The sequence below is a fragment of the Lemur catta genome, chromosome 12, assembly GCF_020740605.2.
Source record: "Lemur catta isolate mLemCat1 chromosome 12, mLemCat1.pri, whole genome shotgun sequence".
In the NCBI taxonomy this organism is placed as follows: domain Eukaryota; kingdom Metazoa; phylum Chordata; class Mammalia; order Primates; family Lemuridae; genus Lemur; species Lemur catta.
Genome location: NC_059139.1, coordinates 26,233,653 through 26,250,682, shown reverse-complemented (window position 1 = coordinate 26,250,682; position 17,030 = coordinate 26,233,653). Strand labels below are relative to the sequence as shown.

The following is a 17,030-nucleotide window of genomic DNA, read 5'->3' as shown; positions in this document are numbered from 1 at the left end:
CGGGAACCGCGGTGGGGGCGGGGCCTGCGCTGCGGGGGGCGGCTGCCCTGGCTTTCCCGCCCTCCGAGGTGCGGGGCAAGAGCGGCCTGCGGAGACCCTGGGAACCGCGGTGCTTTCCTGGGCAGCCTCTTAGCCGCTCCCGTGGGGCCACACTGAAACGAGCGAGTCTTTGCCCTCACTGCCTGCCAACCTGCGTGAGCTGTTTCCCGCACTTTCTGCCCGCGGGCCTCAGTATCAGGGTCCAGGGGAAGGAGGGCACCTGCTTTGCACCCTCCCTGCGAGCGGCCTCCGAGGCAAGGTGGGCGTGCGCGCGAGCGCCTTTGCCCCTGGGGCAGACCTGCTGGCGTGCCGCGGACATGGGGGGTGGGTACCCGGCGTGGGCGGGGAAGCAACGAAGAATCCATCCTCTCACCATAAAAGGAGCGAGTTGGCAGTGCCCGGGCTGCGAGCTGCGCTTGGTAGGGCACTCAGACAGGAGAGAGAGACAGAGAGAGAGAGTGAGAGAGAGAGACAGAGAGAGAGAGGGAGAGAGGAGACTGCAGCCTCTCTCCGCGCAGGTGGCAGAGCCTTGCGGCTTTGGAGAGAGCTGGCCCGTCTGTGCGAGGGAGGGTTGCTGGGGATGGGAGGTCTCTCCGTCTAAATGCTGAGACCTTTCTGTCCCTCCCGGGAACTTCTCCGCGGTGAAACAACGGGTAGACTGGCCTTCGTGTTAGACACCTTCACCACAAATCCTCTGAAAGGGTAATGGAGGGTGAGAAGAGAGTGAAGGGATTCCCTAGGCAGCACCTCATGGTTAAGCCTCTTGGCTCTTCCCTTTGCTTTGACTTAGCCGTTTGTTTGGCTTCTTGTCTGGTGGGTAACAGTTTTTCTGTGTATTCATTATTCACTTCTACTCTATTTCCTAAAATCGGAACTAAAAACTAAGAAAAAGAAAAGTTTTAAGACTTTATGGTGTCATTAAAATCACTTCATTTTTTTTTTTAAAGTAATTGTGTGGGCCTTTGCCCAATTTAAATTCCTGGAAAAACTACATCTGCAGTACACATTCATTTTAACATATTACTTCTCCTCACAGGGTAAGTAAATGACTCGGTTCATTTATATGAGAATGAGGTACTCATTTTTTAAATGTTATTTCATGAATGAACAAACCTCCTAACTGGTTCTTTAGTTAGTCTCAGTAACAAATGAGTAATAAGAGAAACAAAAGAGGGCATTGCAGATTTCAACTAATTACAGGTCATAAAATATCTAGAATCACATTTACTTGCATAAGGCACCATATGGATATATTAATATAGCACCATTCTGTTATCTATACTGTTTACTCATAAATATCAGAGGGAAAAAAACATACTTGTTAGCCAGTATAAAAAGAATCGGTGGTGGTTGGTCATTTTCTCACAGTCTTTTCTTAGTCACTACTCTAACCACTTCTGTTGTCTCTACTTCCTTTGAGCAGTAACTTCCAGGATTATGTCAGCATAGAAAACAAATCAACACTACACGCTTTGCCCCACTCCTCACTAAACACATTGATTTACTATCACTCTTGTCAGTTGGTCAGTAAATATATGAAGGGGAAGTGGGAAGTTCCTCATACTCACTTTCTGCTAATAAAAATATTTTTTCCATTTTCTTTGCTTTTGAAGCTACAGAATGGAAAACAATTATATTGGTACTTGTTAATTTATCACAATGAAGAGTATATTAAATATGAAAACTGAGGCACACTGCTAACTAATTACACCTGTAATTAGTAGCTATTACAGGTGTTAACATTTCATGGATAACATGGGTATCAATTGAGCTGTTTTTCTTACTTGTCCTTTAAATTTTCTTTCCACAGTAGCTTTAGGAAGATGGAAAATAAACAAGAATCCAATATTCAAGACTAAAAAAATGTAATGAGATTTATCTGTACTCTCTTTTGTTGCATGATTGTTAAAACCTAAATTTAGCCTTCAGAAGTAGAAGTTGAAAATTTAAGAAACATAATTATTTTGTTTTCTTAGTTTGAAAAACTGGGACAGTGGAGTTTAATTTCCCTCACAATCTGCCAGGAATCTGCATTGCAAAAGGAAAGGAAGAATTGCCATAATTATCTGGGCAATTCTTGTCATTGTTTATATATTTCAATGAAGAGATTTTTATTGTAAACATTGTTTTCTATTCTCATTTGCAGTTTCTGCCACAATCCCTACTTCTCTGCACTGGAGGACCTAGGTTTAGTTCTTTAAAACTGTTATAAATCCTTTCTGAAGATTTGAATTAGTCTAAGAACTGCCTGACTGATTGATCAATTTGATTGCTCTGTTCTAGCTAATTATTTGACTACTCTTTTGAATAAACACTTTAAGGTGGGAACCCATTTAAAAGCAAAAGCTGCTTGGGGGCTACTAACCACGTTCACTTTGACTAGGTTGGATTTTCCTTGGATCAAAGGAAATATGGCACAGAGAGAACCTGGGATCAACTATCAGGAATGGGGAGGAATAAAGGGGATGATTCCTGGGAGGAAGGCAGCAGAGTGAATCAGATCTGGCCTACCCCTAACTGTGCTACAAGATCTCTTAGAGCATTCCTGAAGCACTAACATTCATGTAGCAAAGCCTGTGCAAATTGTGTTTGCTTTTGTCTTTCATGACAGGCCATGCGGAGACTCAAAACAGTGTAAAAGGCATCTATCTGGTACAAATAACACAGTGCCCTTGGACACATTTGCCTTCCACACACTCATCTAGTTGGTTCAGTGAATTACAAACATGGCATTAACTTGACCCTGAGCATGCAAAGAGGCCCACGATTGTGGTTGTGGCCCCAATGACAGCCTCCCTTTTTAGTGGTACATTTCAAATGTGTGGTCTCCTAATTATTTTCATTTTCTAAGCATGAATTTCTTGCTGAGTCTAGTGCCTGGAGTTGTTACACATGTCAGTGCTGTGATTAACTCCCTAACATCTTCATGTGGCAACAAATTACTTCTGTGAATGCTGGTCGCCGCCAAGTGATGACTTCAGGCTGCCTCCTGCTCCAACAATTACACTCCTGAAAGCAATGGCTTTCTGCTCTTTTATTTTTCCCCTCTTTTTACCCCAAATAGTTCTGCCATACCCCTCCCCCCCCATTTTGGATTGGACCAATGGGTGGAAAGAGGAAATTATTTACTGACGTGGCCCATTTTTGAAGAAACAAGTGGAGAGATAAAGCCTTACTAGTTTAGGAGTCTATTCTACAGGACAGAGGACCTTCTGATTATATTTCAGTTTCTTCTCATACTTGAATTGCTGTATGTTTTAGCACTTCAGAGGAGTGCTGAAACACTACCTGGTCTAATCATCAACACCAGCATCATGTGTAGCTTTCCTTAGTTTATCACTTTCTCTGGCACTTTCACATGTGATCTTATTAGCAACCCCCTGAGGAGATGAGGTAGGTGTTAAAGACACTGCCGTGTTCCACCAAATCCTGTTTCTATTTGCTTTGGGATGCATAGCTGGATGATGTTTCCAAGACTGACTTCTTGTGGTTAGGTGCAGCCCATGTGAGTGAATTGTGGCCACTGGAATAGAGGTAGAATAGATATATGCCACTTACAGGCCTGGTCCCTATAAGACCCTGATCCTCAGTGTTCTCTATCTTTCCTGTTCTGCCTGGTGTATAGCAGAGTCAGTACATAGAAGGTGAATGAGTCCCTGAATACCTGCATGGAATGGGGACCTCACTGCAATCTTAACACACCTTGTTGGACAATGAAGTGAATGAGAAATAACCCACTGAGATATGAGGGGCTCCTTGTTTCAGCAGTTAGTCTCTGCTGGCTAATATAGTATGGTTGGCATCATCTCTCTTCAGTGATTGAGAATGTGAGCACAGAGACACTATGTGATGTGCTTAGAGTGACAAGAATTAGTGAGAATAGCTTAAATATATCCATTGTTTAGTCTGTGTGAGGCACTAAGCTAAATGCTATAATGCATCAACTGTCTAATTCTCAAAACAAACTTACAAGGTACTAGGCAATCAGATGCCCATTTTACAGATGAGCAAACCAAAGTTTGGTTAAGGAATGTGGGGCACATTGTCATTTTTAAAAGGCTGCCCAGCATCTGAACCCATTTCCTATTTGTGGAAATTCTCCACTGTGTAATACTGTTTGGAGGCAAGACTCAGCCTGCCATGATAGAAGCTACATGGGTTGGATTCTTTCTTTTTCCATCCCCTGCCAGAGTTTGAGCATGTAACCTTTGTTTGGCTAAACAGATATCATCCTCTAGAAATCTCATTTTGAGGGAATGGCACAAAGACAAAAGAACAATTCTAGAAGTCATTCACAGTGGCACTGAGTCTGGGGCTGGTCATGCCGAGGGTCCCGCAGTGGCATGGCTATTGGTTGAGGCCTCCCAACTACTAGGTTAGGATGGTGTGACCTTGGTTGAATTTCCTGCTGTCAGCCTTCCTGTTTTCTCTTTGCTTGACTGGTTGTCTTTCCAATAAATTGCTTTCCTACTTACATTGACCATACTCAGTTTTAGTTGCTTTCCAATAATAACCCTACCTAGTATAGAGGTCGAGTAAATTATCTAAGATGACAGTGCTGATAAATGGCAGAGCAAGGATTTTAATCTAGGTCTCTCTGATCCCCTAACCTCTATAGTTCTTAGCTCCAACAGGACCTTCAACCACATAACTCTTAGTTTTCTTTTTTTTTCCCTCAGCATTATTGACTTTGGGATAAAGACAATCTGGATTCAAGGCCATAGTCGGTAAGTTGCCTAAGGCTTGGTAAAAAGGAGTTTTAACTAAGTAGGTTCTTTTAAAGGATAAGTAATATAATCATAGAAATAAGATGTCTGGTATATATTAAAAATGTAATAAATATTAGCCTATTATTATTATAGTTATGATTACATACAGTTATGTTCCCAAAATTCACTTCTAATGATTATATGATTAGCTGTTGGGTTTAGAGGGGTTTGTAATAAGTTGACTTTGATAGAACTTATTTTTTTCTGGGCCTAATCCCAAATATCCAAAAAACTGGTTGTGTACATAATCACAAAGAATTAAGGTACTTATTCAGATAATTTAGACAATCCCTTCCTTTCCTTTTGATCAGAGGAAAGAATTACTGTCAATGAGATGATTTCTATTGCCTACTTATTGCTGCTTAAATTCACTAAGGCAATTGCTCAGGGGTACATTTAGCATTGAATATGTAATTAAAGTATAGCTATTACAGAGGAAAAGTAGTGAATTTTGTCCCAGACATAGAATTCACCTGGCTTTCTTCCAGAATAAGTTTTTGATTTTGAGATATCTGTAAGAAAAACTGAGGAAAATTTATTTGGGAGAGATGAACACAAATCTCTCTGGAAGCAAGGAGCGAATGTGATGACCCTGAGGTGTGGTGGGAGTAGAAATTGAGAGGAAGACTTTTCCAGTCAGAAGCGGAAAGGAAAAGAGCAAGTGTCTTTGTGAGCAAAGATGTGTCAAGAAAAGAAGCTGTTCTCTGACAGCCACAAGGACTCTGCCTGTCCTATCAGATACTAGCTGGGAAGGTTATTGCCCTGGCATCACTTCATTCTGGGCACAACTGGGACCTTGTCCTGCAAAAACTTCTAGTGCTCTAGCACAATGTTTGTCACATCCAGGGTAGCATGAGTGTTCAAGGTATTAACTCCTTGATCTTTGTGATCCATATATGTTTCATTTTGCATCTGGTCTCACAAAAATCTCTGCTTCCAATACCTGCATACATGTAGATACACATTCAACCTAAACGGGCATGTACACAAAGTCACTGCTCCCATCCCACCAATAGACACTTCCGCGTGCATTCTCAGACATAGCTCTCTCCAGCTGACCCAGAACACAGGGACATGTTGTGTTCATTCTCCAGTGAGCGGGGGACATTTGCCTGATGTACTCATTGTGCTTTAACTGGCTCACCACAGACATTACTTTTTTCATCCTCTGTTCATTCATCCATTCAACAAGTGCTTATGGAGAATCGACTATGTCTAACTCTGTGCTAGCCTCTGAGTCCACTCTTTGAACAAAATAAACAGTTCCTGACCTCACGCTGCTTACTGTGTAATGGGAAAGTTTACTGTCCAGAAAGGGAAACACACATTAAATGTATAGACAAGCACGTACAAATATACATTTACACACTGTGATCAATGCTATGAAAGAAAAAGACATGACAAACTTTCTTCAGTTTTGAGATCAGGAATGGCCACCCTGAAGAAGTGGTACATTCTAATGAGGCTATTGTTTGTTCCTCTTCAAAATTCCTCTCTAGTTAATAAGAACAGGTTATCTTCCACCCGAAGTACAGGAAGCCTTAAGCACATTCTGGCTCAGAGCTTCATATTTACTCTGTCCAATGCTTCAGCGAAGACAGGCTGAGATCCTACAGGCCAAGAACTAGAGCACAGAAGGTTTCTGGAAATTTAGAAAATGGATCTTGAGGAAACTAGTAACTGAATAAATATGAGGAGTATTGAAATATGGAAAAACATCAAAGTTTGAAAAAAGGAACCCATGACTTGAGAGAATCTGTCATTTAACTATGATGCATAGCAAACCCCTGCAACAGAAGTTTAATTGGGAGGTCGGTGGGTGGGGAGGATGAAGTAGAATTGTTTTCTGATAATAATACCAACTTCAACGTCTGTTGAAGTTTGATCCAAGAATTAGTTTTAGGCCTGGTCTACTCCTTGCCTTTCAGGTTAATGGGTATAGATCACAAAGGAATGCAAGGTATAAGTTAAAACTCTGCTGTAGTTTAAGAAGATTTGAAGGTATGAAAATCTAAGGAAGGTCAGCCCCTTTAAAATAAATGAATTAGATGTGCTGTTTGTTTTATAGGAAAACTTACTCTTTTTTTAAAAAATAAATAGCTACAGTGCTTGATCTATTAATAACAAAAAATGAGATTTGATTCTTCACATAAGCAGCAATTTTGTTAATTTTATACTTTCTTATGCCAAACTATTTTGAGCATATGTTGTCCTATAAAATTATTGATTATGTATTAAAAGAGTCATAAAGTAGGTCTGCAGAAAGATTCTTTTGTTTAACAGAAGAAAAGCAAGGGCCTTTTGAAGATATCTAGTTTGAGGGCTGAGACATCAAATATGGATTTTTTTCTCTTAGTCCTGAATTAGTGTAAAAGTGTCAATTGGTAAGAACCAAAAAATTTGTGAAATTTTAGTAGCCAAAAGAACAGTATGCACTCAGTGTTGTAATGCTGTCTTAATGATGTCTTCATTTCTGATCTACCCTACCACTGCTGCAAGGATTTGGGAAGACGTGCTGGTAATACATTGTCTAAAATGTGATTCACTCTGAAAGTAATTGAACTCTGTTCAACTTAAACTTTGATAGCAGTCAGTTCTTATGTAAGTATTTTACCTGTGGATCAAAGAACTTTTTAAAATAACCAAACAAACTATAAAAAGAAAAAATATTATTTAGTTTTATTTTTCTTTTCCTGGCTTGTATCTCATTTTTAATTGTTTCCCAAATTGAACATTTAAAAAAATACTTCCAAGAGAATTGAAATAAAATATATTTTCCTCTTGAGGAGGTTATATGCTAGGTGAGGTTTTACCTAGGCTCACATAATTTTAGAGATCCTGTTTTATAGACTCCTTTAGGTTCTAACCTGCTGCATAGTCGCTTGAACTTCAAGGTGTGGCACTAGAAACGCCCATTTCATGAAGTGCCCTTGATTGTCAAAGTATGTCCAAGGGTGACAGACCATTCAGCTTTTAATTCCAAACAAATCTTTTAGTCCTTGCCAAAGGCTAGGTCCTAAGGGAGGAAAGATTTAACAATCCATCTTTTAAAAATTTAGTAATTTCTATATTTTAAAGATTTTCCCTTGACATTTTATAAGGGTTAGGTTACTCTCTTAGGAATTGGCAAAATGTGTTTTTGCATTTGACTTCTTTCCTGTTTTTCTGAGATGAGATTTGTACAAGAGGGTTAGAGGATCAAGTTTGCTGTTTACAGATTTGCACAAGTATATTCACTTTTAGGGAAGGACATCTGAGATTTCTGTAGCTGCATGAAAGCTATGTTTATCACAAAGCATTCAGTTCTATCCAGATAATCCCTAGATTGCTATGTGAAGGTTGGGGGTTGATGGTTGTTCTTTGTTTTTAGAGGATTAGGGGAATCATTTCTTTTACAGAGCTAGTATCAACACTTTTTTTTTCATTTGACTGCATGGCTTTTTTTTTTTATTCAGGATATTATGGGGGTTCAAACATTTTGGTTGCATGCAATGCGTTTGCCCCGCCTAAGCCAGGGGTACAAGCATGTCCCTCTTGTATCAACTCTTTTATACTTGAGCTACTGTGTTAACTGTAGTGACATTTTAAGCTTGAGGCAGATACTGACATCTCATTTTCCCTTCCGTCCATAATAATGATAAAAGATTTCCTAGAATTCATATTAAGGGTCACTATTGGGAGTTCCCCTTTTATGCAACCTCTTCCTTAAAAACTGCTCTGCAACCATCCCACCACTCTTCCTTGGAACAGCAGTCAGGTATTGAGCCCTGAATCAGCAAATCTAGAAATCTAGACAACCAACATTCTAGACACCTGTCCAAAATGATTTGCAGCGCTATGCCAAGCAGAGCTTCACTCCTTTTTTTCTTCTACTTCTCTTTCCCTGTCTCTTTCCGTTGTTTCCTTCATTTCTCACTCTTTATCAACAACCTCAATAACTAACATTTATTAAGCACTTGTTACATTCTAGGCAATGTGCAAAGTGCTTTTAGTGAATTATTTTCTCTGTCTTACAAATGAGGATACTGAGACAGAGAAAAGTTAAGTAATGGCAGAGAGTATGTCACTGACTACTGAATTATCTGTCTCACTCCTAAACACCTCACCCCATCCTTAAAAAACAAGGGGACAAAAACAGCCATATTTCAACAAAGTAATAAAAGTCAAACTCCTCTCAATGATAATGGCATATTCAGCTAGCCACTGAGTGCCCATCTTTGTGCCCCCAGGAAGCAGGTTCCAGAAGCAGAAAAATCTTCACAGTGTTTCTGATTTGATGTTATAGCCACTTATTTTAATTTTCTGTTTTATGTGGGGATAATTTACCACTTCTGCAACTGCCAAGGCAATTGATGATGATTTCTATGATGTTTAAATGATTGAATACTTCCTTGTGAAGTATTCTGTTCACAAACATTGCAGAAATCAACTTTCCTGCTTAGGTTGAGCCGGTGCCTAGTGATTAAGTGGAGACTTGTGTCAATAACATGAAAAAACACAGAACGAGTGCAAGGTACGTGCCAGGGATTGTAATAATCCTTACTATTTGCTAAGTTAAGCCTATGGTAAACTTATGGGGGCAGGAGTAGCATTATTGCCCCATTTTACAGAGGAGTGAATTGAGCCCTTCAGTATGTCAGTGGGAGGAGAAGGGCAAGAGAGTGATTGCCTAATTACTCAGTTACTGGGGGATGGTCTAGCACAATGAGTGGGAGATCAGGCTTTAGCCATCTTTAGCTGTGTGCTTTTGGGCAAATTAGCTTCCTGAAAGTCTCTTTTCCTTGTACTGTTACAACTTACTGGGACTATCTGGTTTCCCAGCTCTGTCAACAGATGTCGCTGCCAGGATCACCTCTAATAGTGCAAATCTCTGCTCTCTTTCGTCACTAAACAGCTCGCACATGCTTATTCATGGCTTCGACATGGACAGGTAATAGTACTCACATCATGAGGCTTCTTTAAGCTCCATAGGAATACAGGCTTTATCAACCGTTAGGTGTATGAGGATGTAAAATCAGGAAGAAAATCTGCATTCAGTTTGGTGTATCTCTTTTCTGGGAGAGTGGTGGGAATAGGTACAGGAGAGAAGGATTAGCATTAATTCAGGGATGAAAAATGGAGGGAGGGAGAGATACATCATCTATATCTCTTCTGCTTCCTATACACATTACAGACATTGCTAATCAACAACCTCACTGCTTTCTTCAAGGGCCCACCATTGATCTACTATTTATTTGCCATATTTAACTCATATAGATGTGTATAGAATCGATTCTAAGAGACCCTAACAGACTGTGGTTTTGAAAACCTGTGAAAGTATGAAGTTCTCTTTGTCTATGTGATTATGGAAGGACTATGAAGATCTTTAATCAGAATTTTTTGCTTTGGAAGGCAAACTTTGTGCCAAGAGAATATGAAAGGGGTATAGAGGAGAGTGATTGTGATCATTAAATATGTAACTATAAAAATAATCGCACCTATCATAGAGGGTCCTGCAAAGCATATTCACCTATAAAAATGATACTTTTTTATGAGTGTCCAGAATGTATCCTAATCAATGCTTTTTATGCAAAGCGCCCATATTTGCCATTTGGGAAGCAGCAGGACACAAACTGAAGAGGCCAGGAACCAATCACATTTGGGTCAAACTGTGACATTTAAGACTGAGGGTTTTCAGCTGTTATGAACTAGCTAAACCATCTAATATCTAAAATAGAATTTTGGGAGCTAAGTAGAAAGTAAATTACTGGAAAAAAAGGTGAATTTCAATAATTAAAACCTAATTTTAGGCCGGGCGCGGTGGCTCACACCTATAATCCTAGCACTCTGGGAGGCCGAGGCAGGTGGATTGTTTGAGCTCAGGAGTTCGAGACCAGCCTGAGCAAGAGCGAGACCCCGTCTCTACTAAACATAGAAAGAAATACGGACAGCTAAAAATATATATAGAAAAAATTAGCCAGGCATGGTGGCACATGCCTGTAGTCCCAGCTACTCGGGAGGCTGAGGCAGGAGGATTGCCTGAGCCCAGGAGTCTGAGGTTGCTGTGAGCAAGGCTGACACCACGGCACTCACTCTAGCCCAGGCAACAAAGTGAGACTCTGTCTCAAAAAAAAAAAACAAAAAAAAAACCCTAATTTTACTTTATTCAGGACATATCTTATGATATTTAAACATACACAAAAATGAATATTTGGAAAATTGAATCACTTAAAACTTATGGCTTAGATGTTTCCTACGTATTTGAGCCCTTTGAGGGATATTTTCCTGAAAGATTGAACATTTGTTAATGATATCTACTTTATCTTTTGGTTTTGATGCATGCATATTTTAATAATTCTTATTTTTTTAAAGTAGAATACATATTTTAAATTATATTTATACAAATTGAACTCTTGTTCACCTCCCATACTAAAAGGGCAAAATGCTATTTATTTCCTTATTATAAATTCAGTGCAGTGCACAATTGACTCTAGAACCAGAGAGAAGACAAAGCTCAATTTTTAGTCTCAGTTTGTACTTGCCTTGACTATTTCAGAAAATCAAGCTTACTCGGCTGTTCTGTTTCACTGCACTTGTAGGAGCTGAACCATTTCCCCAAATGTCTAACTGACTTCTGGGGATTGGTGGGGCACCTCAGAAAAACACAACTTTCTAATTAAAAAATGTTTGTGAATTAGAGAATAAAAAGCATTCTTTAGAATAAAAATCCACTCTATAATTTGATAACCTCTGTAAGGCTTGGAGGAAGAATGTATTGAAACTTTGGTTGCTGGAAAAAAAATAAGTATTTAAGAGTAACATACTCAAGATGGCCTGTGAATTGGTGTATGGCCGGATGATGAAACACTTTGTCCTTAACACATCACCATTCTTCCTTCCTTATTAGTATAATACTGTAGTTAATTTCATTAACATGAATACTGAATGAAGAGTAGTACAGCATTTTCTTTGCCTTGAATCTTAGTTCTTAATTTTAATTGAAAATGCAGAAGAAAGCATTAGTTTAGTAACTATGGGATGTTTTTCCTATGATAACACAAATACTTAAAAATAAAAATGCAATAAATATCCCTCTCAGTTTTTTATATCAAAGCACTTGAAGAAACAGAAAAGGAGAGAGAGGGTGAGAGAATAGGAGGGAGGGAGGAAGGGAAGGGAGAAAAAAAGGAAGGAGAGACAGGAAAAGAGAAAGAAAGAGGAAACTGATGGGTGGTAAATCAGTGACACATTTTCTCACAGTCACACCCACAGATCAAATGTGATGTTATGGGCATGCCACTCTTGAAATTCCACCTACACTTTAGAAGTCTCCAAGGCAACAAAAACAAACACAAATGGAAAGCCTTAATAATGTAGGGGTTACCCTCTGAGTGTTGTGTTTTCCTCAGAAATGCTTCAAAAAATAGAAGTCAAGTTTTCTCCTAGTTTTTTAAAAAAAAACCTTATTAAAATATTCTTTTAGAAGGCCCAAGTTTACTGCTGATATTTCATTCTGAACAAGGTGCATCACCTTTCTCCAAGAGACTCACCTTTTGGAAATAACAAGAGGGAACATTATGCTTTCCTACCCATTCCTTTTTTCCCACCACAAAAATATTCTGAATATGCCAGTATGGATGCAGTGTAGGTTATTATGCACATTATCTATTTTTATCATTTATGGGCTCAGGAAGAAAAAGTGTAACCTTTTGGAAATTAATACAGCTTAGAACATGTTATCAATACTGATATTGCCTTAAAAAAGGATTTCATAGTCAAATAAATTTTGCAAGTGCTGTACTTGTTAGAAAAATATCATTGCAAATGTTTTGAAAGGCCCTGAGATGTTTAATAATAATTTTTATTTTTAAAATTTTTTTCCCTTGGTTTTTCTGATATCTAAGAACAAAATAATTTAAAAAAATCAACAGTGTTTAACTTTGTTTTAGTTAGCATCCCTCAGAATTATTAAATCAAGCACTTCCTCATCAATAACACCTGCTAACATGAAACAGATTAGAATTCCTTGGAACACATGTAGAGAATCTTTCCAAATATGGCAAAGGATGGTTTATTTTTCAGAAGAGTGGTTCAGAGACAAACACTGTAACTTTAGTAGATACATATTTGTCTTAATTTGTTAGGAAAATTACACATCTCATTCATGATTTTACGGACATTGTTGCTTAAGATGAAGCGAAGTTAATTTATATAAAAAAGTGTGTAGATTTAAAAAATACATAATGTGAATAATGGTAGAGATAATATATAAATATGACAAAATCATGAAGGTGTTAAGTGAATGTCTGATGGTTGGGAAATTCTGGTTTAGACTATAGATAGAAATGCAATCCCATGTGCTTATATAGGTGCAGTAATTTGGTTGTCAGGAAACATGGGGAAGGTGGGGTGATTAGTCAGCTCTCTGATTCTGCGTTAAAGTAATTTTGTGAGATGGGAGGAGAAGCCTGTTCTAGACCTCAGTTTCCTTATCTGTAAATAGGGAGAGTTGGGTTGGAGCATATCTACAGTCGACTTCAGCTTAACAACTTTGATGTGAATGGAAGGTTACAGCAGTGGTCTGATCTGGCTACCTTCCTCAGGCACTCTAGGACTCAGGGAATGCTGTTTTATTTCTGCATAGCTGGAGAACTGTGACCTGTATCTCTGTCTTTACCAGGAAAACAGTAGCCAAAGGTTGCATTGACCGCACCTGAGAGTGATCAGGCTGTCACATGGATGCTTTGATTCCTGGGTGACAGCTGATGCAGAACTCTTCATTCCCTGGTATACCATTCATTGTTTGGGGTTCCTGGTTAACCCCCTCTCTTCTTTAAGCTCTTTTCTCGAAGTAGCTGAACCAGATTCCTGAACCTGAGCTACGTTTGTATAACTGGAGTACCACGGGCAGTTCCAGAGAATTTCCTAAGTGCTGAGTGGCCAAAAGACCAGACTATCTGGAGGGCAAGGTTTACTTTTCACCCATCCACCCTCAAGATTTTTTGTTTTTGTTTTCTTTTTGAAAATTCATATTCATATAATTTTGAGCCTTCTAATTTGGTCTTGTTTTAAGTTTTTAAAAATTATTACTCTTTTTTGTTAGATTATACCTAGTATTTTTTGTTTTTGTTTGGTTTTTGTTTGTTTGTTTTAATGGTATTTGATAGTGTTATAAATGGGATCCTGTGACCTATTAGATTTTCTGACTGCTTATTGTTGGGACAATATAATGTGATGATTATGTGCACAAACTCTGCCAGGCTCTGTCACTTACTAGCTGTGTGACCTCACATAAGTTATTTAACCTCTCTGTTTCTTAGGATTTTTTAAATTTTAAAAATCAGGATAATACTCTACTAAATTCCTGGCTGGGTATGGTGGCTCATGCCTGTAATCCCGGCACTTTGGGAGGCTAAAGTGGGAGGATTGCTTGAGGCCAGGAGTTTGAAACCAGTCTGGGCAACATAGCAAGACTCAGGAGTCTGAAGCAGGAGGATCACTTGAGACTTGAGGTTGCAGTGAGGTATGATGATCGTGCCAATCCAGCCTGGGTGACAGAGCAAGATCTTGTCTCAAAAATAAATAAATAAATAATAACTTCCTTTAGGATTAAATGAGTTAATGCATAAAAAGTACTTATTCAGTGCTTAGTATATAGCCCTCAAAAATGGTTAGCTGTTATTTCCCCTGGTATCTAGGACAATTCTTTGCCAGATTACTAGACTCTTTTTAGTGTTAGTACATTGTCAGTTGATTGTCTTGAATGTTCTGGGTGCACAGTTATATAAAGAGAATATAAATTAGGTGTGTTCTTTCATTCTTTTGTTTTTTGAGAGGAATTTTTGACTGAGATCTTCAGCACAATGTCAAGTAGTAGTTGAGATGGGTATCTGTGTCTTTGTGCTGACTATTTCAATCTCCTCTACATGATCTATATGCCATAATTTATAACCTATTTAGTGACTTATTTTTTTAAATTCAGCATAGCTATTAATAGCATAATAATAGACTATTACTAGATACTCAAGAATCCCTCATGCCCTTCCCCAGATAAATTGAAGATTTTGTATCAATCATTTCCTTGATTTTGTTTTTAGTTTTACCACCAATGTATACAAATTACCATATAGATATACTGAAATTATTCTTGATAATTTCTTTATTGTGATTATTTAGATGGGTTTATATTTTTTGATATTAGGAATAGAGCTTCCTCATACTGAAGATTGTTTCCTTGGGATAGATTCTGAGAAATGGAATTACTAGGTCAACAGATATGACTGTTTAATTTTAATTTTTTAAAATTTTATAGGGATAAAAACATGTTGGTTATATGAATTACTTTTATACAGTTTGAGTCAAAGTCATAAGTGTTTCCATCACCCAGATAGCGTGCACTGTACCCGTTAGGTGTGAATTTACTCATCCCCTCTCCCACCTCCCACTTGCTTGATTTCTGTTGAATTTTACTACTATATGTACACATGAGTGTTGATCATTTAGTTCCAGTTTAATAGTGAGTACATGTGGTATTTGTTTTTCCATTCTTGCAATACTTCACTTAGGAGGATGGACTCCAGTTCCATCCAGGTTGTTACAAAAGGTATTCGTTAATTTTTTATGGCTGAGTAATACTCCATGGTTTACATACACCACAATTTATTAATCCACTCATGTATTAATGAGCACTTGGGTTGTTTCCACATCTTTGTGATTATGAATTGTGCTGCTATGAACATTCCAGTGCAAGTGTCTTTTTTATTCTTTTTTTCCCCCCACCCTTTCAATGATTGACAACAAGTGTCTTTTTTATAAAATGCCTTTTTTTCCTTGGGTAAATACCCAGTAGTGGGATTGCTGGATCAAATGGTAGTTCTACTTTTAGCTCTTTGAGGTATCTCCATGCTACTTCCCATAGTGGTTGAACTAGTTTGCTGTCCCACCAAGTGTGTAAATGTTCCTTTCTCTCTGCATCCACACAAGCATCTGTTGTTTTGGGACTTTTTGATAAAAACTGTTCTCATTGGAGTTAGGTGATACCTCATTGTGGTTTTGATTTGCATTTCCCTGATGATTAGAGACGTTGAGCATTTTTTCATATGTTTGTTGGTCATTAGTCTATCTTCTTTTGAAAAGCTTCTGTTCATGTCTTTTACCCACATTTTAATGGGGTTGTTTGAAGTTTTCTTCCTGATTTGCTTGAGTTATTTGTAGATTCTGATTATTAGCTGGTTATTTATCAGATGTATAGCATGCAAATATTTTTTCCCATTCTGTAGGTTGTCTGTTTGCTCTATTGATTGTTTCCTGGGCTGTGCAGAAGCTTTTAAATTTAATCAAGTCCCATTTATTTATTTTTGTTGTTGCTGTGATTGCCTTGGGAATCTTCTTAATAACTTCTTTGCGTAGGCCAATATCTAGGAGAATTTTTCCAACCTCTTCTTCTAGAATTCTAATAGTTTCATGCCTTAGGTTTAAGTATGTTATCCATCATATATTAATTTTTGTGAGTAGGTATGACTGTTTTAAGAACTTTGGACAAGTCTTGATTGTCAAATTGCTTTCTAAAAGGCTTACATCAATTTATATTTGCAAAAGGCAGTGCATATGAGAATGCCCATTTCAGTTCAGAAGTCCTCAACACTGAGAGTTAACTTGAAAGTCAGAAATACCACTTAAAATGTTTTAGCATAACTGCTAATGAGGTTGGATTTTTTAAAAGACCAATTATATTTTTGAAGGACAATCTGCATGCAGAAGTGTTCACCTATCACAATTGTTTAGCTTGAGGAGTTTTCATAAATAGAACTCAGCTTCATAACTAACACCTAGATCAAGAAATATTATCTGTACCCCAGAAGCTGTCCATGTGCTCCCTTTCCATTTAAAGATTCTTTTTTATTGTATGCTAAAACCTCTGAAGAAAGAAAATTGAATTTTCTTTGATCAATTTAGTTTTAACAGTCAGCAGTAAGTTTTCTGATTATGAAGGCTGGAAGCTTTGGAGAGTTTTATATATGTTTAAGATTATTACTCTCCTCACTAAGTATAATAGTGAATTTATAATTCTGGCCAAAAATCTCCCTTTCTTTTAAAATAGTGTGATGTCATGTGCCCTATCAAACCAGACAACTTTGCATTTACTCAGAGTTCTTATACAAGTCATAATAGTACATCTCTCTAGTGCAGGTACGCTAGTGAATATAAATAGGGATTGCCTCGATGCTTATTTAAAACACAAAT

General features: G+C 38.1%; 1 long non-coding RNA gene across 1 annotated transcript in view; it reads left to right on the top strand.

The window, feature by feature from the left end:
• The first annotated feature begins 33 nt into the window (after window positions 1–33).
• The window catches only part of LOC123648627, a 54,240-nt gene continuing 37,243 nt past the window's right edge, over window positions 34–17,030 (top strand). Inside the window, exons 1-2 of the long non-coding RNA XR_006738686.1 lie at window positions 34–298; window positions 4,719–4,766. This is a non-coding gene — a long non-coding RNA (uncharacterized LOC123648627). The remainder of the gene's footprint in view (window positions 299–4,718; window positions 4,767–17,030) is intronic.